This window comes from Lissotriton vulgaris, chromosome 1_1, assembly GCF_964263255.1.
Source record: "Lissotriton vulgaris chromosome 1_1, aLisVul1.2, whole genome shotgun sequence".
Taxonomy (NCBI): Eukaryota; Metazoa; Chordata; class Amphibia; order Caudata; family Salamandridae; genus Lissotriton; species Lissotriton vulgaris.
In genome coordinates this window covers 1,913,662,988-1,913,686,868 of record NC_141685.1, presented here as the reverse complement: position 1 = coordinate 1,913,686,868, position 23,881 = coordinate 1,913,662,988, and positions in this window count along the sequence as shown.

Below are 23,881 nucleotides of genomic sequence, written 5' to 3'. Positions count from 1 at the left end.
AATTCCTAAACCGGAAGTATATCGGTTATTGTCCTTCGTGGACCGCGGTTTTATTCAAGTGCCCTTATTATTTCCTTCTCAATATAAATGTGCCAGGTTGCAGCCATACTTGTAAAATAAACAACGTTGTTAAGTATCTCGATTTGTATGTGCTTTCCCGCCTAGCGCATTGACTTTCATTTTCATTGGCGCGGCCATTTTAGGTTGGGAAAAGACCTGCACTGCTTGCTCCCTTAGGGTAAATGGAAACAAGACCAGAGCATTTGAGACACCGCTATGAATAGGGTGTCAGTCTCATCTATATTTATAGAAATTTCGAGTCCTGTTCGAGTAGGTAGATTTAGGACGTTCTGTTTTTGTTATTTTGTATAATATAATGGCCATTTATTAATTGGGGAAAAAAACCTAATGGGCCTCATTTATGAGGCCCCTTGCGCCATCGGAACTTCACTTTTCATGAAGTTCCGTGGCGCAGAAGCCTGCGTGGTATTTATCAGGCAGCAGTACGCCAGTTTTTGTGGCGTACTGCTGCCTCATAAATATCAGTCCCTTTAACGCAGTGTTCTGCGTTAAAGGGCGTGTAATGGGTGTTGCTGGAGGCGTTCCCAGCAACATCCATGGCCTTTTGGCACTGCCCCAGATTTACGAGAAATCGTAACTCTGAAGCAATGCCAAAAGCTTACGCCTCCCCAGGGGAGGTGTAAGGGAGGCGCAACAGGGAGAAATGTCTTTCTTTCTCCTCGTATTTCCTTTTTCTATGTGTGCTGCATTCTACAGCACACATAGAAAGAGGAAAAGCCTCTTGTGATTATTTTTGTACAGAAAGGTTTCCCTTCCTGTACAAAAATAATCTTCCCCGCAACGCAGGCCCCCTTGCACCATTGTGCAAGGGTGCCTGCGCTGGCGCAGGCAGCCCATTGTGTGCCGGCGCAGTGGAAAAGGACAGGAATGCGCTGTATCTTATAGATACGGCGCATTTCTGCCCTTTTCTTTTGCCGTAGGGAAGCGCAGCAGGAAGGCCTGCTGCGCTTCCCTACGGCAAAAAGTCATAAATGAGGCCCAATGTACTTAGTGATATTATTTCCCAACCCGAAGTGCATATGCAGTGCAAATTCATAGGGTCGACTACATGAGTATTCTTACAGTCCAAAAATCAAACATAATTTACCTCCATAATTGACATAATAATGTTATTAAGCAAGTTACTTATAAATATGCAAACTTTATAACATACAATATCCAGATGGACTTGGTTTCAGTTACACTTTTGGTGTTTCTTACATTCATTCTGGTTCATATTAAACATCACCAGGTTGCAGTGGTATATAGTAAAGCATAAAACATACTAATGCACGATACATAGTGTCATCTGCTGTTCCGCTGTTACATTTAGATGTTGTAATAGAAATCAAAACACAGAGAACTCATGGTATTCCTAATTGAATGAAGTGCCCTAATGCAGCTATGTGTATGAAAGCTCACCCTAACCTTGCCTATGTTGGTTAAAGTAACGATTTACAATGTGGTTGTATAGAGGGCTGTTATTAATGATTACTAATGTTAATATAGTGTATATAATGGGGGGTATGGGATAAATGGCTATTATTCCAGATTACTCGTGTGAATGTATGTTGTAATTAGGGAGGTCTATATAACCAGTCTTTCCCATTCTTCTCTATTATTTAAACCTGTTCTGAAGGTGTTAAAGAGGGACATGAAGAATTGTTCCCTGGTTTTTCTCTTAGCCTGTAGATCACACCCTCTAAGGGTTTGGTGCATTACTTCAATGCCACACCATTTTAGATCTTCGATTTGATAGTTGTGAGACAACCAGTGTTCCACAAGGGGTGCTGTTCTTTTTTTTGTTCGGATGGCTGATTTGTGCTCTGTCACTCTGGTTTTGATTTCTCTTGATGTTTCTCCCACATAGGCCTTATTACATGGGCAAAGTATCATGTAAACCAAGTTTTTGGTTTTACAGTTTATAACATTTTTGATTTTGTGTCTGACACCATTATATTCAATCTTGTCTGTTTTCATGAGCGTTGCACAGTTTGTGCACATATTACAACAAAAGTTACCTACAGGTAATGGTCTTTTATCTATAGTTTGCTGGCTTTCATTAGTTTCTCCTTCTCTAAAAGTATGGACAAGACAGTTTCTTACTGTCCTGTTTCTGCGGAAACTAAACATTGGTTTAGGGAGTTTCTCCCCATTCTTGTTTTTTAGAAGAGACCAATTTCTGTTGATTATGTTTTTTACTTTATTACTAACAGTAATGAAGTTTGTTACAAATATCAGTCTGTTGTTTGTTGTGTCTCTCTGTTTTTGTTCGTTAGAGAATAGTGATTCTCTGTCGTAATATTTAGCACGTTTGTATGCTTTTCTAATTAGGTGTTTGGGGTATCCTCTTTCCTTCAATTTGATCGATAGGATATCTGCATGTCTATTAAAATCTCTAATGTCAGTGCAGTTGCGTCTTATCCTTAAGTACTGACCGAAAGGGATGTTTTCCTTTTGGCTCTTAGGATGATTGCTATCGTAATGCAATAGAGTGTTACGGTCAGACGGCTCAAGTGGTTGGAGTGGCAGACCCTGATGCAGAGGTCTGGCCCGGACCAGGGTTCAATTCCCCGCCTCGGCGGGTCTTGGGCTCAAATTTCCCCGGACCTGACAATTCTCGCCTCGGTGCCTATTCCAATCATGCAGTCCCGCTCTGTAACTCTGGGCAATAGCTTGCTTAATCTCCACAACGGCCCCTCGCAGCGGGATGCCTGGCTTTCACCTTGGGGATGCCCAGTAAAGGGTTATCTCGCAGGGGAATACCAGGACGGTTCCCTAAGCAAGCGCTGGGACACTTTCGGGCAGCCATGCGCTCTACAAATCAAATTTCATTTCATTTCAATGCACCAAACCCTTAGAGGGTGTGATCTACAGGCTAAGAGAAAAACCAGGGAACAATTCTTCATGTCCCTCTTTAACACCTTCAGAACAGGTTTAAATAATAGAGAAGAATGGGAAAGGCTGGTTATGTAGACCTCCCTAATTACAACATACATTCACACGAGTAATCTGGAATAATAGCCATTTATCCCATACCCCCCATTATATACACTATATTAACATTAGTAATCATTAATAACAGCCCTCTATACAACCACATTGCAAATCGTTACTTTAACCAACATAGGCAAGGTTAGGTTGAGCTTTCATACACATAGCTGCATTAGGGCACTTCATTCAATTAGGAATACCATGAGTTCTCTGTGTTTTGATTTCTATTACAACATCTAAATGTAACAGCGGAACAGCAGATGACACTATGTATCTAGCATATTATGCCAGTGAAATCAGCAATAGCTCCAATACTTCGAAATCTGTATTTAAAATTCTGAAAGACCTCACTGCAAAAAAAACCATCAACACTACTACCACTTCACCCGACCTCTGCAATAACATGGCTAATTTCTTCACTGATAAGATCACGAAAATTTATGACACTTTCCCAAAATGCCCACAGTCATCGGTCATCTTTGATCCTACCAGGCCCTCTCTCTCCTCCCTTCCTCCACTTGAGCGAGAGAGTTTTTTAAAAATCTGCAGAAGGATTAAATCTGGATCCCCGGCAGACCCCTTAAAACCGGACACTTTCTATGAAGCCCACAAACTTATCACAGAACACATCCGAGACATCACAATATGTCACTTTCCACCGCCAGTGTTCCTTCCAAATGGAAGCAGGCCTGGGTTTCCCCCATCTTAAAAAAACCCACGTTAGACCCTTCGCTTCCGGAGAACTTCAGGCCCATCTCCTTGCTTCCCTGGCCTGCCAAAATCATCGAGGCACACGTTAACAACATTCTGTCCAACTTCCTCCTTACCAATAACATTCTGGATGACTCTCAACACGGGTTTAGAGCTGGTCACAGCACCGAGACAGCCTTGCTCAGTGTTTGAGAGGACCTCCGTACCATTCTTGACACCGGCGGTACAGCAGCACTGGTCCTGTTGGACCTCAGTGCTGCCTTCGATACGGTGTCACACGAGGTCCTCTTGACGAGATTGGAGGAAATTGGAGTTACAGGGGTAGCCTTGGGATGGTTTAGAGACTTCCTGTCTAACAGGTCCTTTAGAGTCTCTACCCGCCCTTACATCTCGAAGGAGCATAGCATTGGACAGGGAGTGCCGCAGGGCTCTTCCCTTAGTCCTACCCTTTTCAATGTCTATGTCCGCCCTTTGGCGGAGGTGGCTAGAAGGAATGGACTTGCACTGGTATCCTATGCAGATGATACCCAGTTGGTGGTGGCTTTGAATAACAACAGTGGTCTGGAGGCCCATCACTTTAAACAGACACTCACTGACATCACCAACTGGATGACGGCGAATTTTCTCCAATTAAACGCCGGGAAAACTGAGATTCTGCTCCTGGGGAAAAACACCTCGTCCTGGGGAGACAACTGGTGGCCTGACGTCTAAGGCTCTCCCCCCAAGCCAAAGGACTGCGTCAAAAATCTGGGAGTATGGGTGGACTCTTCTTTAAAGTTCACCGACCACACTAAAAAAGTGGCTGCCACGTGCTTTGGCATTCTACGTAACATCAGGCCCATTTTGAAGGTCTTTTACTGCCGCACTCGCCAGCTTATTGTTCAGGCGACGATCCTTTCTAGACTGGACTATGCCAGCTCTCTCCTATTGGGAGCGAATCTGGCTGAAACCACCAGATTGCAGAGAGTCCAGAATGCGGCAGCCAGGGCTCTGGTTGGTCTCCCTCGCCATTCATCGGTATCTGGAGCCTTGAAAAAACTGCATTGGCTCCCGGTGGGAAAAAGGATCCAGTTCAAGGCTTTATGTTTAGCCTTCAAAATCCTTAAAACAGCCTCTCCCCCCATGCTGCGCCCCCTCCTGTCTGAATACACACCTAGAAGATCGCTCCGCTCAGAAGGGCAACATCTTGCGACCATCCCTCGCACTAGACTGGCCAGAGTAGGCGGACGTTCCTTCAGTTTCCTGGCTGCCAAGCTATGGAATAGTCTGCCCGAAGCCATCCGGGGTATTCAGGACCTCTTAGCCTTTAGAAAGGCCGTCAAAACTCATCTTTTTCAATAATCTGTCACTTTTCTGTGCTAACTTCTCTCTGCATTCTGTCTGCTCGCAGCGCCGGGACGCCCCTTGGCTGGGGCAGCCGTGCGCTATATAAATCTCCATAACATTAACATTAACATTAACATAACATTAACATTATGCTTTACTATATACCACTGCAACCTGGTGATGTTTAATATGAACCAGAATGAATGTAAGAAACACCAAAAGTGTAACTGAAACCAAGTCCATCTGGATATTGTATGTTATAAAGTTTGCATATTTATAAGTAACTTGCTTAATAACATTATTATGTCAATTATGGAGGTAAATTATGTTTGATTTTTGGACTGTAAGAATACTCATGTAGTCGACCCTATGAATTTGCACTGCATATGCACTTCGGGTTGGGAAATAATATCACTAAGTACATTGGGCCTCATTTATGACTTTTTGCCGTAGGGAAGCGCAGCAGGCCTTCCTGCTGCGCTTCCCTACGGCAAAAGAAAAGGGCAGAAATGCGCCGTATCTATAAGATACAGCGCATTTCTGTCCTTTTCCACTGCGCCGGCGCACAATGGGCTGCCTGCGCCAGCGCAGGCACCCTTGCACAATGGTGCAAGGGTGCCTGCGTTGCGGGGAAGATTATTTTTGTACAGGAAGGGAAACCTTTCTGTACAAAAATAATCAAAGAGGCTTTTCCTCTTTCTATGTGTGCTGTAGAATGCAGCACACATAGAAAAAGGAAATACGAGGAGAAAGAAAGACATTTCTCCCTGTTGCGCCTCCCTTACGCCTCCCCTGGGGAGGCGTAAGCTTTTGGCACTGCTTCAGAGTTACGATTTCTCGTAAATCTGGGGCAGTGTCAAAAGGCCATGGATGTTGCTGAGAACGCCTCCAGCAACACCCATTGCACGCCCCTTTAACGCAGAACACTGCGTTAAAGGGACTGATATTTATCAGGCAGCAGTACGCCACAAAAACTGGCGTACTGCTGCCTGATAAATACCACGCAGGCTTCTGCGCCACGGAACTTCATGAAAAGTGAAGTTCCGATGGCACAAGGGGCCTCATAAATGAGGCCCATTAGGTTTTTTTCCCCAATTAATAAATGGCCATTATATTATACAAAATAACAAAAACAGAACGTCCTAAATCTACCTACTCGAACAGGACTCGAAATTTCTATAAATATAGATGAGACTGACACCCTATTCATAGCGGTGTCTCAAATGCTCTGGTCTTGTTTCCATTTACCCTAAGGGAGCAAGCAGTGCAGGTCTTTTCCCAACCTAAAATGGCCGCGCCAATGAAAATGAAAGTCAATGCGCTAGGCGGGAAAGCACATACAAATCGAGATACTTAACAACGTTGTTTATTTTACAAGTATGGCTGCAACCTGGCACATTTATATTGAGAAGGAAATAATAAGGGCACTTGAATAAAACCGCGGTCCACGAAGGACAATAACCGATATACTTCCGGTTTAGGAATTAATAAAACAATCGGAAAATGCGCGCTAGGTGTGAATAACAATACCAGTACATGACCCTAGTAAGATCAATAATAACTCCTAAAAATATGCCCCTTATTCAATGGAAAACTGTATAATCCCGGCGATGCACTTCCGGGTCATACAGGGTAGCGACAGTATTTAAATTACGCGCCGCGTCCCGTTTTTCATTTACTCGGATAAACGCGATACACGGAGGAGCAGGGAGGCCGACCTGAAATTTTAAGGTAAGAGAACTGGGGCGGTTTGTTAACCTTAGCGAGCACAAGTGCAATCCTAAACTCTGGAGCTGGTAAAAGCCACCCTTCGAGCCTGCATTGGCAAAACAATAGTTGGGGGACCAATAGAGATTGACTGTATGACTATTTGCATACGTTTTTTAAAAATTAAAATATTACTTACAGAATTAGCACCTAGACTTAATGCAATGCAGGATGAGGGATATATATTTTATCATTCTATTATCCCATTGAACATCTTAAATTTGAACACCGGCTTCTAAAATAAGGAAAAGTACCCCATAAACTGACCTCAAAAATGGAGGACAATGTAAAAAATGTTAATAAGTATAGTCCACCATTTAAGATTCCTAAAGCAAACGTCCTTTCTTTAAACAGGTGACAAACCTCTGCTATCCAAATACACAAACTGTTGATTTAAAGGCGACATAATTGTGGTAAGTAGATTATAGCTCAATGTTCTATTTAAAAGGGTTTCAAAATACAAGCCCAAAAGTAGCCCCAGTATAGCAGTAATACTATATATGCACATATGTATGCCCTTTCCTACAGGGATCCCAAAAGCACTGACAAGGACCCGACATAGACTCCAATTTAAGAGAGAAGTCCGGTGGCTCCTCCGTGTTTATTATAATCTGCACCTCGATTTGACAAACAGGTATTCCCTAAATTAAATTTATGTAAAAGAGTTTAAACTTAAAAATCCAAAATTTGAACCCAATTTTTTGAGTATTTTATCAATCTCACCCATCAAGGTGACAGAAAAAATCGCAGTAATTGATGACGCGGCATACACCTGATGATCCATATATAACTGGTTGACCATGAAGTCCTCTTAATGGCTAAAAGAGAATCTTCAAACAATATCAGGTACGATGTTTTTGTAGATTTGAAACCCCGTCTTTATGAATTGAAATCCCGGTTTTCCGTATGTTTATTGATAAGATTAACATCGAAATGTCATAAAGGACACAAGACTACAGCTTGGTAAATAAATGCCCATTTGAAGAGCCATAATACGCCCGCCCAGCATTATGTTCCCTTCCCCCACCCATCATTCTCTGACAACAGGGTTAACAGTGAATACTATATGTTTTAATGTAGCTTAGCAAGGAGGGTAAACACTGTATAGCAAGGATAGATTATGTGTTGAAGGAATATGTATCTAAAAATGGTTTCTCAATTTCTAGATTAACTGTGAATCGTCAAAGTGTCCTGAAGAAGATGTAAATAATATAAAACAACACCGAAACGCAGCGTAGACCTTTGTACTTTGACCACTTCCTTTTTTTAGATTATTTTCACCTATGTGAATATTTTATTGTGTTTTATTTAGATTGTAACCCTCTTAGGGAGGTATTTTAATAAATTGTGTTTATACCTTTTAAATTCTTTTGTTGCGTATTCACCTGTTAGATTTTGCTAATTAAGTATAATTTTTTGTAGGGAGCTATACATCATGGACAGTGCTTAAACAATTTTGAAATTACTTCTATTTAGTGTTGCATTAACTGATTTATTTGAATCAGTTTCCACCTAGCATAGTCTAGTTTCAGTCATCATTCGTGACTCTACTCAGTTTCAGGTAAACCACAGGTCTCTTCCCTTTTGTTCACAGTACTCTACCCCTACCTGTGTATATTCAACAGGGGAACCTTCCACATATTTTGAAGTTTCTATGGACAGCTTGTTAGCTGGGAAGGCCAAAAAAAGATCATTGAGATATAATTTACTATCAGTGGTGTTTCCTAAATAACTAATGGACACCCTAAAGACGAAAGGCTTTTCAGAGGAGGAATTTAATAAAATTATAAATGGTACCTCCAAGAACTATACCTCAATCTCTACCACAAACAGCGATGAGGAGAAATGGCGTGAGCTCTGGAATAACAAAAAGAAATTAGTGAGAACTGAGCTACATGCTGATTTTCTAATTGATTATTGCAAAAAGGGTATTATACCAAAAGGTTTACAAGTAAAAAACGAACCGGGTATCTTTATACGCCATGCTAAATTCATTGAGAACTGGACCCTCATCGCCAATCGATGTAGCAGAGATTGGATGTTGCTTATCATCGAAACAGCCACCTCTATATTGATAATTGATAAAAAAGAGATTGAGGAACTGGAAACTAAACTCCAGGGGAACTTTGCTTTAGAAGACGCAAAGAAAAAACTTGAGGACATACAAAAAGATGTCTCAAGTTACAAAGATTATCTCCTAAATAAAAAGTTGAATACATTTAAGAAAGATGTTGCCAATTATAATCTTGAGGCAGTATATCCCTATACCCAGAAATACTTTTTCGACAGGCCAAGAGAAGAGCACCCCAATCGAAACCAATGGCAACAACCTAGAAGAACTTACCCAAAAAAGAGAGTGACGTTCTCAGACCCCTCTTACACCAGTGCGGAATCTGACAATGAAACACACCCTGATAATACTAACAGTGGTGAGACATCCTCCAAACAGAGCTCCTTACCTTTTTTAGATCACCGACCCCAGAGAGACAATCAAAACAGAGGGAGAGGCAGAGGGAGGGGGAATTTTTACCCTCAACCTCCACAACAAAAGAGGCCTTATATGAAGACGAGGAGTCAATCCAAATGGGACTAAATAATAAAAAAGCTGCAATCATCAACTTGTCAAACATCATCTTGACTGCAGATTAAAAAACAGTCTTAGAAAAGGGCTTAGGATACGCCATTAACACTAGATTAAACAAATTCAATCTTGAGAAAGATCTCCAAGGTTTTTTTTAGGAAAATTAGATTGCGGGACTTCTTTGACAATAAAGAACAGAAGGACAGAGTAGAAAATAAGTCAGGACTTAAACCAAAGTCTAGCTGGACCCCCACAATTGGAATGGTTCATAAACAGGTAGAACTTTTTGAACAAGTAATGGAGAGCAATATATGCGATTTATTGGAACAGCCATTAGTGAATAATTATAACCTCAGTAAAGCAGAAAACCTGGCCCTTAAGAATCTTGAGAATAATAAAAGTCTCACTGTGAAACCGGGGGACAAAGGGGGAAGTATTGTCCTGATGAATACTGAAGACTACAACAGGAGAATGATGCTCCTTCTTCAAAACACTGAAAATTATTGCAAATCCAACAAAAACGAGTGGAATGCATTAATTCTAAAAGTAAATTCCTTATTAGACTTTGCTAAGGAGGACGAAATAATATGTGAGGACGAATTCAGATTTTTAAAAAATAAGTCTCCTGTCATCCCAGCACTATATGGACTCCTCAAAGTCCACAAAGACCTCTTGGACCCACCTATGCAGCCCATTGTGTCTAGTATCAACTCGGCTACAGAGCCACTTAGTAAATATGTGGACAAATTCCTTCAGCCATTAGTAACAACCCAACAAGCCTATATTAAGGACACAACCAATATGATTGATAAAATAGAAGGCCTGGCGTATGAACCCCAAAATCAATGGTTAGTAACATTAGACATAGAGGCCCTCTACACTAACATCCCACAGGATGATACCATTGAGATGTTAGAGGGCCTCCTAAAACAAGACAGTCGAGACTTAAGCAGCCATGCTACATTCATCATTGAATGTGTGACAATATTCCTCAAAAATAATATTTTCTTGTTTAAAAACGAATTCTACAAGCAGGTGAAAGACACCAGCATGGGAGCCACCTGTGCTCCCAGCCTTGCCTGCTTGTATGTGGCTGCTTTTGAGAATAAGCACATCTTCAATTCCGCAGCTCCTTACTATGAGAATATCATATGTTGGTCGAGGTTCATCGATGACATTTTTTTTATCTGGACTGGAACCATCGAAGACCTAACCAACTTCATTAGTTGGCTAAATCTCGGTGATGCGAATTTACATTTCACCAGTAAATATGATAAATTCAGTGTGGAATTTCTAGATATTACCATTAAGGCAAACAATGGTGCCTTAGCAGTTGAATTGTATACAAAACCGTCTGACCGTAACACTCTATTGCATTACGATAGCAATCATCCTAAGAGCCAAAAGGATAACATCCCTTTCGGTCAGTACTTAAGGATAAGACGCAACTGCACTGACATTAGAGATTTTAATAGCCATGCAGATATCCTATCAATCAAATTGAAGGAAAGAGGATACCCCAAACACCTAATTAGAAAAGCATACAAACGTGCTAAATATTACGACAGAGAATCACTATTCTCTAACGAACAAAAACAGAGAGACACAACAAACAACAGACTGATATTTGTAACAAACTTCATTACTGTTAGTAATAAAGTAAAAAACATAATCAACAGAAATTGGTCTCTTCTAAAAAACAAGAATGGGGAGAAACTCCCTAAACCAATGTTTAGTTTCCGCAGAAACAGGACAGTAAGAAACTGTCTTGTCCATACTTTTAGAGAAGGAGAAACTAATGAAAGCCAGCAAACTATAGATAAAAGACCATTACCTGTAGGTAACTTTTGTTGTAATATGTGCACAAACTGTGCAACGCTCATGAAAACAGACAAGATTGAATATAATGGTGTCAGACACAAAATCAAAAATTTTATAAACTGTAAAACCAAAAACTTGGTTTACATGATACTATTCTCCAACGAACAAAAACAGAGAGACACAACAAACAACAGACTGATATTTGTAACAAACTTCAGCACTGTTAGTAATAAAGTAAAAAACATAATCAACAGAAATTGGTCTCTTCTAAAAAACAAGAATGGGGAGAAACTCCCTAAACCAATGTTTAGTTTCCGCAGAAACAGGACAGTAAGAAACTGTCTTGTCCATACTTTTAGAGAAGGAGAAACTAATGAAAGCCAGCAAACTATAGATAAAAGACCATTACCTGTAGGTAACTTTTGTTGTAATATGTGCACAAACTGTGCAACGCTCATGAAAACAGACAAGATTGAATATAATGGTGTCAGACACAAAATCAAAAATTTTATAAACTGTAAAACCAAAAACTTGGTTTACATGATACTTTGCCCATGTAATAAGGCCTATGTGGGAGAAACATCAAGAGAAATCAAAACCAGAGTGACAGAGCACAAATCAGCCATCCGAACAAAAAAAAGAACAGCACCCCTTGTGGAACACTGGTTGTCTCACAACCATCAAATCGAAGATCTAAAATGGTAAAATGGTGTGGCATTGAAGTAATGCACCAAACCCTTAGAGGGTGTGATCTACAGGCGAAGAGAAAAACCAGGGAACAATTCTTCATGTCCCTCTTTAACACCTTCAGAACAGGTTTAAATAATAGAGAAGAATGGGAAAGGCTGGTTATATAGACCTCCCTAATTACAACATACATTCACACGAGTAATCTGGAATAATAGCCATTTATCCCATACCCCCCATTATATACACTATATTAACATTAGTAATCATTAATAACAGCCCTCTATACAACCACATTGTAAATCGTTACTTTAACCAACATAGGCAAGGTTAGGGTGAGCTTTCATACACATAGCTGCATTAGGGCACTTCATTCAATTAAGAATACCATGAGTTCTCTGTGTTTTGATTTCTATTACAACATCTAAATGTAACAGCGGAACAGCAGATGACACTATGTATCGTGCATTAGTATGTTTTATGCTTTACTATATACCACTGCAACCTGGTGATGTTTAATATGAACCAGAATGAATGTAAGAAACACCAAAAGTGTAACTGAAACCAAGTCCATCTGGATATTGTATGTTATAAAGTTTGCATATTTATAAGTAACTTGCTTAATAACATTATTATGTCAATTATGGAGGTAAATTATGTTTGATTTTTGGACTGTAAGAATACTCATGTAGTCGACCCTATGAATTTGCACTGCATATGCACTTCGGGTTGGGAAATAATATCACTAAGTACATTAGATTTTTTTCCCCAATTAATAAATGGCCATTATATTATACAAAATAACAAAAACAGAATGTCCTAAATCTACCTACTCGAACAGGACTCGAAATTTCTATAAATATAGATGAGACTGACACCCTATTAATAGCGGTGTCTCAAATGCTCTGGTCTTGTTTCCATTTACCCTAAGGGAGCAAGCAGGGCAGGTCTTTTCCCAACCTAAAATGGCCGCGCCAATGAAAATGAAAGTCAATGCGCTAGGCGGGAAAGCACATACAAATCGAGATACTTAACAACGTTGTTTATTTTACAAGTATGGCTGCAACCTGGCACATTTATATTGAGAAGGAAATAATAAGGGCACTTGAATAAAACCGCGGTCCACGAAGGACAATATCCGATATACTTCCGGTTTAGGAATTAATAAAACAATCGGAAAATGCGCACTAGGTGTCAATAACAATACCAGTACATGACCCTAGTAAGATCAATAATAACTCCTAAATATATGCCCCTTATTCAATGGAAAACTGTATAATCCTGGCGATGCACTTCCGGGTCATACAGGATAGTGACAGTATTTAAATTACGCGCCGCGTCCCGTTTTTCATTTACTCGGATAAACGCGATACACGGAGGAGCAGGGAGGCCGACCTGAAATTTTAAGGTAAGAGAACTGGGGCGATTTGTTAACCTTAGCAAGCACAAGTGCAATCCTAAACTCTGGAGCTGGTAAAAGCCACCCTTCGAGCCTGCATTGGCAAAACAATAGTTGGGGGACCAATAGAGATTGACTGTATGACTATTTGCATACGTTTTAAAAAAATTAAAATATTACTTACAGAATTAGCACCTAGACTTAATGCAATGCAGGATGAGGGATATATATTTTATCATTCTATTATCCCATTGAACATCTTAAATTTGAACATCGGCTTCTAAAATAAGGAAAAGTACCCCATAAACTGACCTCAAACATGGAGGAAAATGTTAATAAATGTTAATAAGTATAGTCCACCATTTAAGATCCCTAAAGCAAACATCCTTTCTTTAAACAGGTGACAAACCTCTGCTATCCAAATACACAAACTGTTGATTTAAAGGCGACATAATTGTGGTAAGTGGATTATAGCTCAATGTTCTATTTAAAAGGGTTTCAAAATACAAGCCCAAAAGTAGCCCCAGTATAGCAGTAATACTATATATGCACATATGTATGCCTTTTCCTACAGGGATCCCAAAAGCACTGACAAGGACCCGACATAGACTCCAGTTTAAGAGAGAAGTCCGGTGGCTCCTCTGTGATTATTATAATCTGCACCTCGATTTGACAAACAGGTATTCCCTAAATAAAATTTAAATAAATCTATGTAAAAGAGTTTAAACTTAAAAATCCAAAATTTGAACCCAATTTTTTGAGTATTTTATCAATCTCACCCATCAAGGTGACAGAAAAAATCGCAGTAATTGATGACGCGGCATACACCTGATGATCCATATATAACTGGTTGACCATGAAGTCCTCTTAATGGCTAAAAGAGAATCTTCAAACAATATCAGGTACTATGTTTTTGTAGATTTGAAACCCCGTCTTTATGAATTGAAATCCCGGTTTTCCGTATGTTTATTGATAAGATTAACATCGAACTGTCATAAAGGACACAAGACTACAGCTTGGTAAATAAATGCCCATTTGAAGAGCCATAATACGCCCGCCCAGCATTATGTTCCCTTCCCCCACCCATCATTCTCTGACAACAGGGTTAACAGTGAATACTATATGTTTTAATGTAGCTTAGCAAGGAGGGTAAACACTGTATAGCAAGGATAGTTTATGTGTTGAAGGAATATGTATCTAAAAATGGTTTCTCAATTTCTAGATTAACTGTGAATCGTCAAAGTGTCCTGAAGAAGGTGTAAATAATATAAAACAACACCGAAACGCAGCGTCGACCTTTGTACTTTGACCACTTCCTTTTTTTAGATTATTTTCACCTATGTGAATATTTTATTGTGTTTTATTTAGATTGTAACCCTCTTAGGGAGGTATTTTAATAAAGTGTGTTTATACCTTTTAAATTCTTTTGTTGCGTATTCACCTGTTTGATTTTGCTAATTAAGTATAATTTTTTGTGGGGAGCTATACATCATGGACAGTGCTTAAACAATTTTGAAATTACTTCTATTTAGTGTTGCATTAACTGATTTATTTGAATCAGTTTCCACCTAGCATAGTCTAGTTTCAGTCATCATTCGTGACTCTACTCAGTTTCAGGTAAACCACAGGTCTCTTCCCTTTTTTCACAGTACTCTACCCCTACCTGTGTATATTCAACAGGGGAACCTTCCACATATTTTGAAGTTTCTAGGGAAGGATTCTACTTGAGCCATTTATTTTCATATAGAGTCCCTAAATTGATACAACTGGAGTAATCAGCAGTTGCTAGGTTATTTGTCCAATTTGACCTGTGTTTTCAGTTGGTGATAGAGGAAACATTTCGGTTGATGTTCCAGACACTGAATCCATGATCACTTTTATGACAATTTCACTTTACTGAACCCAAACATACGCATTGTCTTTTATTGAAAACTGTTGCAATAAAATTGAGCTAATGAACCTTGGAAACCCTTGCCTTGCACTAATGTTTGCATCTAATAGGACCACTCTGGTCCCTTCTCTTGGCTACAGATACACACAATTAAATATAAGAAGAATATCAGCAATGTACTGAGTGATACTATGTGCAGCACAAACTGAATTATCTTTGACATGTATGAACATACTTGCTAATTGTAATCAATCTACTTCATACATACAAGTAAGTAAGTAATCTTTATTTGCGTGATTACTTAAACCGTGGCAACTGTAACACATCATATCAAATTATTCCATATTGTAAAGCCATACTTTAAATTGAACATATATGAAAGTGTAATGGTAAAATTGTCCAATTTTAACCCCTTAGTTGTGTGTAAGTATTTACAGTTCAACTTGCCGATTCGACGTTCTGATGTTAATAAACATGTTGATATACATGGTTGTTGGCAGTATTTAGGACCGGCCATTTCTGCCTTTTTCCTCTTGTGTAGGATGCTCAGACACAGTGGGGTCCTGAGTGTGGCTCCCATCAGCTAAGGCAAGCAGGTGCAAGTTCTCTTGGATGCTAACATGGCAGTAGCTGAATCTTAAGTGCCTGATGTGATGGCCCAATTGGTCAGCTAAGAGTTGGAGTTTAACATTTTTTCTGCTTTTTGCTGCTTTACATAAAAATTGGACCAGACGGCCGGCTAGCGGGACATCTCTGCCTTCAAAAAAGGCTTTCACTGCTTACCTACATGTTCTTATCCACATTTTTTTCAATGCAGGTTTTAATATGAGTCTTTGTCCTTATCTATTCTCCTGCATATGCATATTAACACCATCGATGCTCATGGTATTCTCCTGCGGTGCTGAACAATTGGAAATCCCATTGTTCATGACGAGCTCAGCTCGTCATGAGTGTGTGGAGCTTTACATCATGATGAGCTGAGCTCGTCATGAGCGTCCAAGGAGTTAAGTGAGTATAGTATTTAGACACTTCTTGACCTGTTCAATATTTTAAAAAAGGAATCATATTTTGTAAGAACTTCGTGGGACCAACCTTTCTGTACCTTTTCAGTAAAAATTCCCTTCTGGGATAATTTTAATACTCGGATTAGTTAAACCTCCATGTGGTATTTAAAGTAGTGTTCATATAATTCAGTGGCAGCTGGTGGATTTTAAAAGTGGTGGGGTGGAAATTTTAGATCCGAGTAGTAGAATGAAAGAGCAAAAAGAGCAAGCCTACAGTGCAAAAGGAGGGTGTGGGGTGAGTTCTCCCCCACAAGAAAATCACGGAAATGCATTCAAATGGTGGATTTTACAGCATGTGTTTACTGCAAATTGTTGAAAAAGGGATCCAAATATAGCATGTTAAAGCACAAGTGTGGAGAAAAAATGGAAAACATGTAAAAAATGTCCCTAAGCCTAAAACTGACCTGCTTGTGAAATGACCTCTGAGCAAAGCACTTCCTGCCAATGGAAATAGGCACTCTAAGGGGCCGAATTATGATGAGTGTCTGGGAACTGCCAGTCGGAAACAGACCCGTAATCCAAATGGAAGGCGTTTCTGCATTCTGGATTATGATGCACAGTTTCCGGCAGGGTTTCCATGCCTGACTTTCAACATGGAAACCCAATCGGAAGCATGTTTAGGGGCCCTTAGCAGGGTACCCTTCTGTTTTCGGCATAAGGTTGGGGGCCAAGGGGGCACCATAGGTGTCTCCTTGTTGATACCTGCACCTTTAGGTTCCCACCACGGGGTGCAGAGATGAACACAGACTCCCATTCCTCCATAACATGTGCTCCCATAGAGGAAATGGTGTATGTGGCCACCCTATCTGTGGTCGCATCGTGATTAGTCAGTCAGGACTGCTGACCGGAGTTCAGTCGGTCCTATTTCAGCGACTGTTGCGTCTGCCTGACATCAAAATACGCCCCTAAGTGTTTTCTACCTGTTTCACATTTTTGCCTTTTTATAGTAATGGTTGATCAAGTCATCAAGGCACATATATGTGGTAACACTGTACATGGCAGTGTGACCCGAGTGGGGCACGAGTACAAGGGTACACCTAGGGCCTCCTACACCAGTCCTTGATCTCAACCAGTTTATCGACTAAGCTGTTTTTTTAAAGTTTGATTTATTGAAGAAAATGAAGAGGGGGAGGAAGGGGAAGGAGGGGGATAAGAGTTACAATAAGTAGATGGATAAAAGAAGCAATACATTAACGATTCTCATGAAAGGTAAGCATACCAAGCATGAGGAATTATGAGCATAGTATGTGAGTACAAATGAAAGGTAAAATACAGTATATTGAGACATATTAATTGCAGCAATCTGGTGATAAGAAAATCAGGTAATAAGAAAATCATGGGGGTTTGCGTACTTCAACTGTGCTAGAATCCGTAGAGGGATGTACAGGAGCAGAGGAAGAAAGATAAGTTACCAAAGGAAGCCAAATCAGGTCGCGTTTAATGGCCAGGGAGATAGGAGACACATAATTGGTATCTAGACGGTGATGAAAACAGACCGCATTCCACCAAGATTGGTAGGAAATACTTGCAGCTTGTTTCCAGTTTGAAGTGATGGTATGGAAAGCTAGAGCTATGAAGAGGTCGAGTAAAAGGTTGTGATTGGGAGAATGAGGAAGTTCCAGTGAAAGGGATCCTAGAAACACTTGTGAAGGGGAAAAGGGAACCTGGAACCGGAAAATGTTTTGTATTTGCTTCCAAACTAGCAGCCAGAACTGGGAAGTAGGAGGGCAATCAAACAGCATATGTTTGAGATCTGCAGAGGGACAATGACATGACCAACAGGTAGAGGGAGTATCTGGTGAAAAAGTGGATAAAGCAAGTGGGGTGAATAAGGTTCTGTTATAAATGAAATATAAAGTTTGGGTAGTATTAGCAGCTCTAGAGGTCTTATGAAGTTTAGTCCATATTTTATCCCAAAGAGGTACAGGCCAACTCCGAGAAAGATCCGATTCCCAGGTAGTCTCAATGCGAGACTTCAGTCTATCATTGGTAAAACGGAAAAAATTATACAGAGCAGATGCAGAAGGAGAAGCCTCCAATAATAGGGAAATGGGTCTACGCTCTAAAGGAACATCGTTGGAAGGTGATAGGGAGCGAAGATAGGAGATCAGTACTGGATAATGGGCAGCGTGTTGTGACCGAGCAGAAGCGGGTAGTGAGAAAAAGGATTGAATTTCCTGGAAGGAGAGAGGAGTACCCTGAGAAATGAATTGAGAATGCCATGTTTTCCAAAAAATGGTGTGATTACGGATTTTGAGAAGTGAATTGTTCCAGATCGGTTGTTCATGGTTGGAAAGGAGGGAGGGATAAGATGAAGATAGGTAGGGTAGAAGGAGATTACGAGAATGAGAGATAACAGGTGTGCGAAGGCGAGCTAAGGAAGACGTAAAGGACAAGAATTTGCGAAAGATAAATGGAGAAATAAAGGAGGATTCCATACTTAACCAGACAGGAGGATAATGAGGAAGATTAGAAGAAAACCAGCGGATTGATTGTTTCAAAGAAAAGGCTCGATGATACTCTTTAAAATCAGGAAAACGTACTCCAGAATGAGCCTTGTTCTTTCGCAGGGAGGCAAGAGCTATCCGAGGACGTTTACTGTTCCACAGAAATTTCAGTAGTAAAGAATCAATCTTTTTGAAGAAAGAAATTGGAATGTGCAAAGGAAGCATAGAAATAGTATAAAGAAGAAGGGGGGATAACATCATCTTTATAGAGTTGAGCCGGCCCCACCAGGTCAAAAAGAGCGGATGCCATCGCGTAATAGCCGTGTCCATTTTCTTGGAAATATAATCGAAGTTTAGTTTAAGAGTATCAGATAAAAGAGGAGCAAACCAAACCCCCAGGTATTTCGTTTTAGATGGTTGCCATGAGAAACCTGTTTGAGAAAAAAGATGTTTCTGGCAAAGAGGATTCAAAGGCAAGATTTCACACTTATCGGCGTTTAAGCAAAACCAGAAACTGCAGAGAAGGAAGAGACCTGCTGAAGAAAGGAGGGAATAGAGGTAATAGGGTTGGAGCAGTAAAAAAGAATATCATCAGCATAAACCGAGAGTTTGACCTGATGGGAACCAAATTGAAAGCCAGAGATGCTGTTATCCAGACGGATTTTTAGTAAGGAAGGGTTCCAAGGCTAAAACAAAAAGCAAGGGGGATAAGGGGCAACCCTGCCGAACTCCCCTATGTAAAGAGAAATAGTCCGAGGACATCCCGTTGACAAAGATAGAGGCCTGAGGATCAGAATAAAGTAAAGAAACAATAGAGATGAATTTGGAAGGGATGCCGATCCAACGTAAAGCCTGAAACATAAAATCCCACCCAATCCTATCAAAGGCTTTCTCCGCGTCTAAAGAGATAGCTGCGAAAGGAAGAGCCAGAGAAGAAGCCTTGTTAAGTATGTTAAGGAAGACACAAGAATTATCGGAGGAGAGATGTCCCTTGACAAAACCCGATTGTTCAGGGCCAATTAGATCCGGTAAGAGGGGATCCATGCGTAATGCTTGTATCTTTGCTAGAATCTTATAATCAGTATTGACCAAGGATATTGGTCTGTAATTATTGCATAGAGAGTGATCCTTATCCTCTTTGGGAATCAAGCAAATTAAATCCTGTTGAAAAGAACCGCTTGAGGAACCCGCTCCGAGGAAGGCTTGAAATAGGAGTAAAAGTTTAGGAAGGAGAAGAGAGGCAAAGTGGCTTTAAAATTCAATAGTAAATCCGTCAGGACCCAGAGACTTACCTTGGCGCGATTTAGAAACTGCATGGGAGATTTCAGAGAGTGAAATGTCCTGTTCCAGGGAGTGAAAATCAGCGTGAGAAACAGGAGGAGAGGGAAGAGAATGTAAGTAAGAAAGGAGATTAGCAGGCTTCAGAGCCTGTTTGGGAGTATAGAGATTGTCATAAAATTTGACGAACTCGGTGAGGATGTCTTTATCCTTAAATGTAGATTCTCCAGAAGAAGTCTTAATAGATTCAATCTTTGTGCGTTCCTTTCGTATCTTTAAATAATTGGCCAGGAGTTTCCCCATTTTATTCTTACCTCCATAATATCTGGAATTACATTTTAGCAAGATGTTAGAGGCAGCATCGGTTATGAATTTATTAAATGAGATTTTTGCGTCAACAAGTGATTTAAGGGAAGAATCAGATTTAGATGCATAATAGGCAAGTTCTAAAGCCTTAATATCAGCTAAGATTTTCTCTGATTTAGCCTCTCAAAGTTTTTTCCGCCGAGCCACAAAATTGATAATAAAACCCCTAGAGGCTGCTTTAAAAGATTCCCAAACCATAACAAAAGGGGAATCAGGGGTATGATTTAAAAGAAAAAAATCCTTGGAAAAGGTGGTAAATTCAGTACAAAAAGTGGGCTCTAGAAGCAAAGCATTATTGAATCTGCCAGAGTGGGGAGAAAATGGGAGTAGGTCAAGATCCACAAAAACTGGAGCATGGTCGGAGAGCAGAATGGAGCCGATTTCAGAGCGAATAGCATGTTGGGACAGGGATTTACTAAGGAAGATATGGTCAATGCTGGATTGGGATTGATGAGGAGGGGAGAAAAAACTGTATTCTCTAATATCTGGGTTACACAGTCTCCAAATATCTACCAAAGCATTGTTTTGAAAAGAATTTACACATTGAGTGTGCATCTTAGATGGGACAAAATTAACTTTTGAATGTCGGTCAAGGAAGGGGTCAAAAACCTGATTACAATCTCCACCGAGAAGTATGTAATCCAATGAATGACTGAATACAGGAGTATAGTCAACATCCAGCAAATCGTGGTATAGAAGGGAAGGCTGAAAGCCAGAGTCAATCATGCGTCAGGTCCAAAAAGATGAGGAGGCATGTTAGCAACAGGCTTAAGTAAACGCAGACAGACAGGTGAAATGCAGATGTCCCAAAACGCACTGAAAGCAGATCAAAAAGTACATAGAAAGGCAAAACCGCATAATAACTTTGTTGTCCACCATAAGCGCTGCACCAGCGTAGCCAAAGTCATGAAAAGCAGTGAAAAATAACAGTAGGAGGCATTGTACTCAGCAGTGAGGAAGAGTCATTAAACAAAATGGCGGCTGGTCAGAAGATTTCAAAATCGTGACAAAAAGAGAGCAGAGCTAGGCATTTTAAGAATAGCCTGCTGCAAGCAAACTCACCACATTAGGGGAGAAGGTGAATCCTGTGGGTAGCAGGCTGTTGTGAGATAACGAAGGAGGAACGCCCCATGAGGGAAAGTGCGCAGCGCTCACTGATAGCGCAAAATGGCAGCCGGAATTCGAAAATCGGGCCGGAACAAACAAGTCCGCCAAACAGGCTTGAAAAGTGAAGTTGGTGAGGGCGCTGTGCTCACCTCACATTCCGAAAACGAATGTTGTGTGTGCCAGCGCTCAGTGACCCAGAACACCGCCGAAAATCGCGGTGAATCCGAGGTCGGTGCCGGAGCTCCGAATCACGCCGCCATCTTCGTTGGCGCATTAGCCACGCCCCACTATCGACTAAGTTGTGATCTGAGAGAACACGCAAAGATAATTACCGAACCTTTCACAGCACGTTGTGCCATAGATAACATAAATAGATTGTTTAGATTTTACAGGAATGTCTCCATCAGTCGGCCAATTATTTAATGTACTAGTGCACTGCTTCCCAGTGGTGATAGATGCTAAGCAGAAGTGTTTGTGGAATTTATTGATGCTTAGCAGCAGAGCTAGATACCACAGAACGACCATCACAGGGAGCAGGGAGGGACTTACTCACTAGAAGCACATGTTTTCTGAATGTGAATGTAAACTGTGTACTCCTCAGTGTTGACAACATTACGCTTATCTCCCCCCGACTCTTGACAGTCTGCTCTTTGCAGTCTTTACACACTATGAGTGGGTGATCTAAATAAATATTTTCTTAGAATGTTAACTTCTAAGACACATGCTTGTGTTTCTTAGTTTGTTGTGACGCTGAGAGAGCGTCAGACCGAAGTGGATTTAATTTTGAGGTGTGGGACACGGTGGACATAATGCGCTTACACATAACTCATGTCATCAGGAAATATACATAAAAAATTATTCTTCACTTACTGATACTGAAACATAGCAAGACTTAGATTTGATTTACAAATTTAATGTGTACTCAAAAGGGGCCTAACACCCTCTCAGCATCACAATAAGAAGGTAACAATAATAGTGTTACCTTGTTCTGCTGCTAAGCCTCAATAAATTCCACCCAAACTACTTCTTAACATCTATGGCCACTTGATAGAAGCAGCGTACCAATGCATTGATTAAAAAAAACCACTGATGGAGACACTCCTGTGAAATCTAAACCATTTAATTATGTTATGTATGGCACAATGTGCATTGCAAAAGGTTCTGTAATTCACTTTGCATGTCCCCTCTTATCACACCTCAGTCGATAAACCGGCAGACATCAAAGGCTGGCCTCATGTTTTCTTCACATTTGTGCTTTAAAATGCTATATTTGGATCCTCTTTTTTCAACAGTTTGTAGTAAATATGTGCTGTTAAATCCGCCATTTAAATAAATGTTTCAACATTTACTTGTGGGGGGAGTACGCCACCCTTGCACCATCCTGTTGCCCTTCCTTCTTTCTCTCTTTGGTCACTTGCTCATTATACTCGGATATATTTCTGCTTCCCCACATTTAACATCCTCCAACCACTACTGACCTTATAGAGCTGCTCCATTAGAACTTGCTAACAATTTACAAGACTGTATGAAACAAAGTGTCGGAACCCAACATTCAATGATAGCTCATTGTGCCTCTTTTTCAGCAGATGGGCGGGAGAGGAATATATTTGCAAGTCTAACCTTATATGCTGATGCTGTGTAATTTTATACCTTTAAATGATGGAACAAACTGCAACAAATACTATTGAGTTATAATGTATGTATTCTTTTTTATCAGTAGTTGGTAATGGTACTCAGAACGAAAACATGTTAACTTGAAGATTATTTGCTCAGAAGCACAGCATGATCCTCATACCTTACTCTGTGCTTTCTCACTCTCCACTCACTTCATAAAGAAATAGTCTGCAAGACTGGTCTAAATAAGCAATTTCAGAAGATCATTGAGGTGAAGTCTGGAAATGAAATTAAGGAACAGAAAAATCATCTTGCACAATGCTATGAGGACCTGTTTAGCTAGTGTTGCCTTGCACTAATATTTTTAAAATAAATCCTTCTCATGAAATGTGGAATTTTACATCCAAAAGTCACAGCTGATTTAATCTGCTGTCCCATTCTGCCATTTTTGTCCATTTTGCCTATATGTTTCTTTTTGGTTCTGCGAGAATGCCTTCTGACCTTAACAGAACCCTCAAAATACAAAAAGAAGTTGTTTCATACAATGTCCCTTGATGGGAGATCAGAAAATTAGCCCCCTAACTGACAGTCCCCCTTTGAGGTTTTCACTTCAGGTTCTGATTAGTGGCTGTAAATACTTAGTTTTAGAGTACTGTAGCGGCACCTAGCGGCCATGCCTACTGACCCCATGTAAAAGATGTTACGTGACGTCTGCTAATCAAGATACATTTGTGCTTTTTAATTAATAGGAATGTTGCAGAATATCAT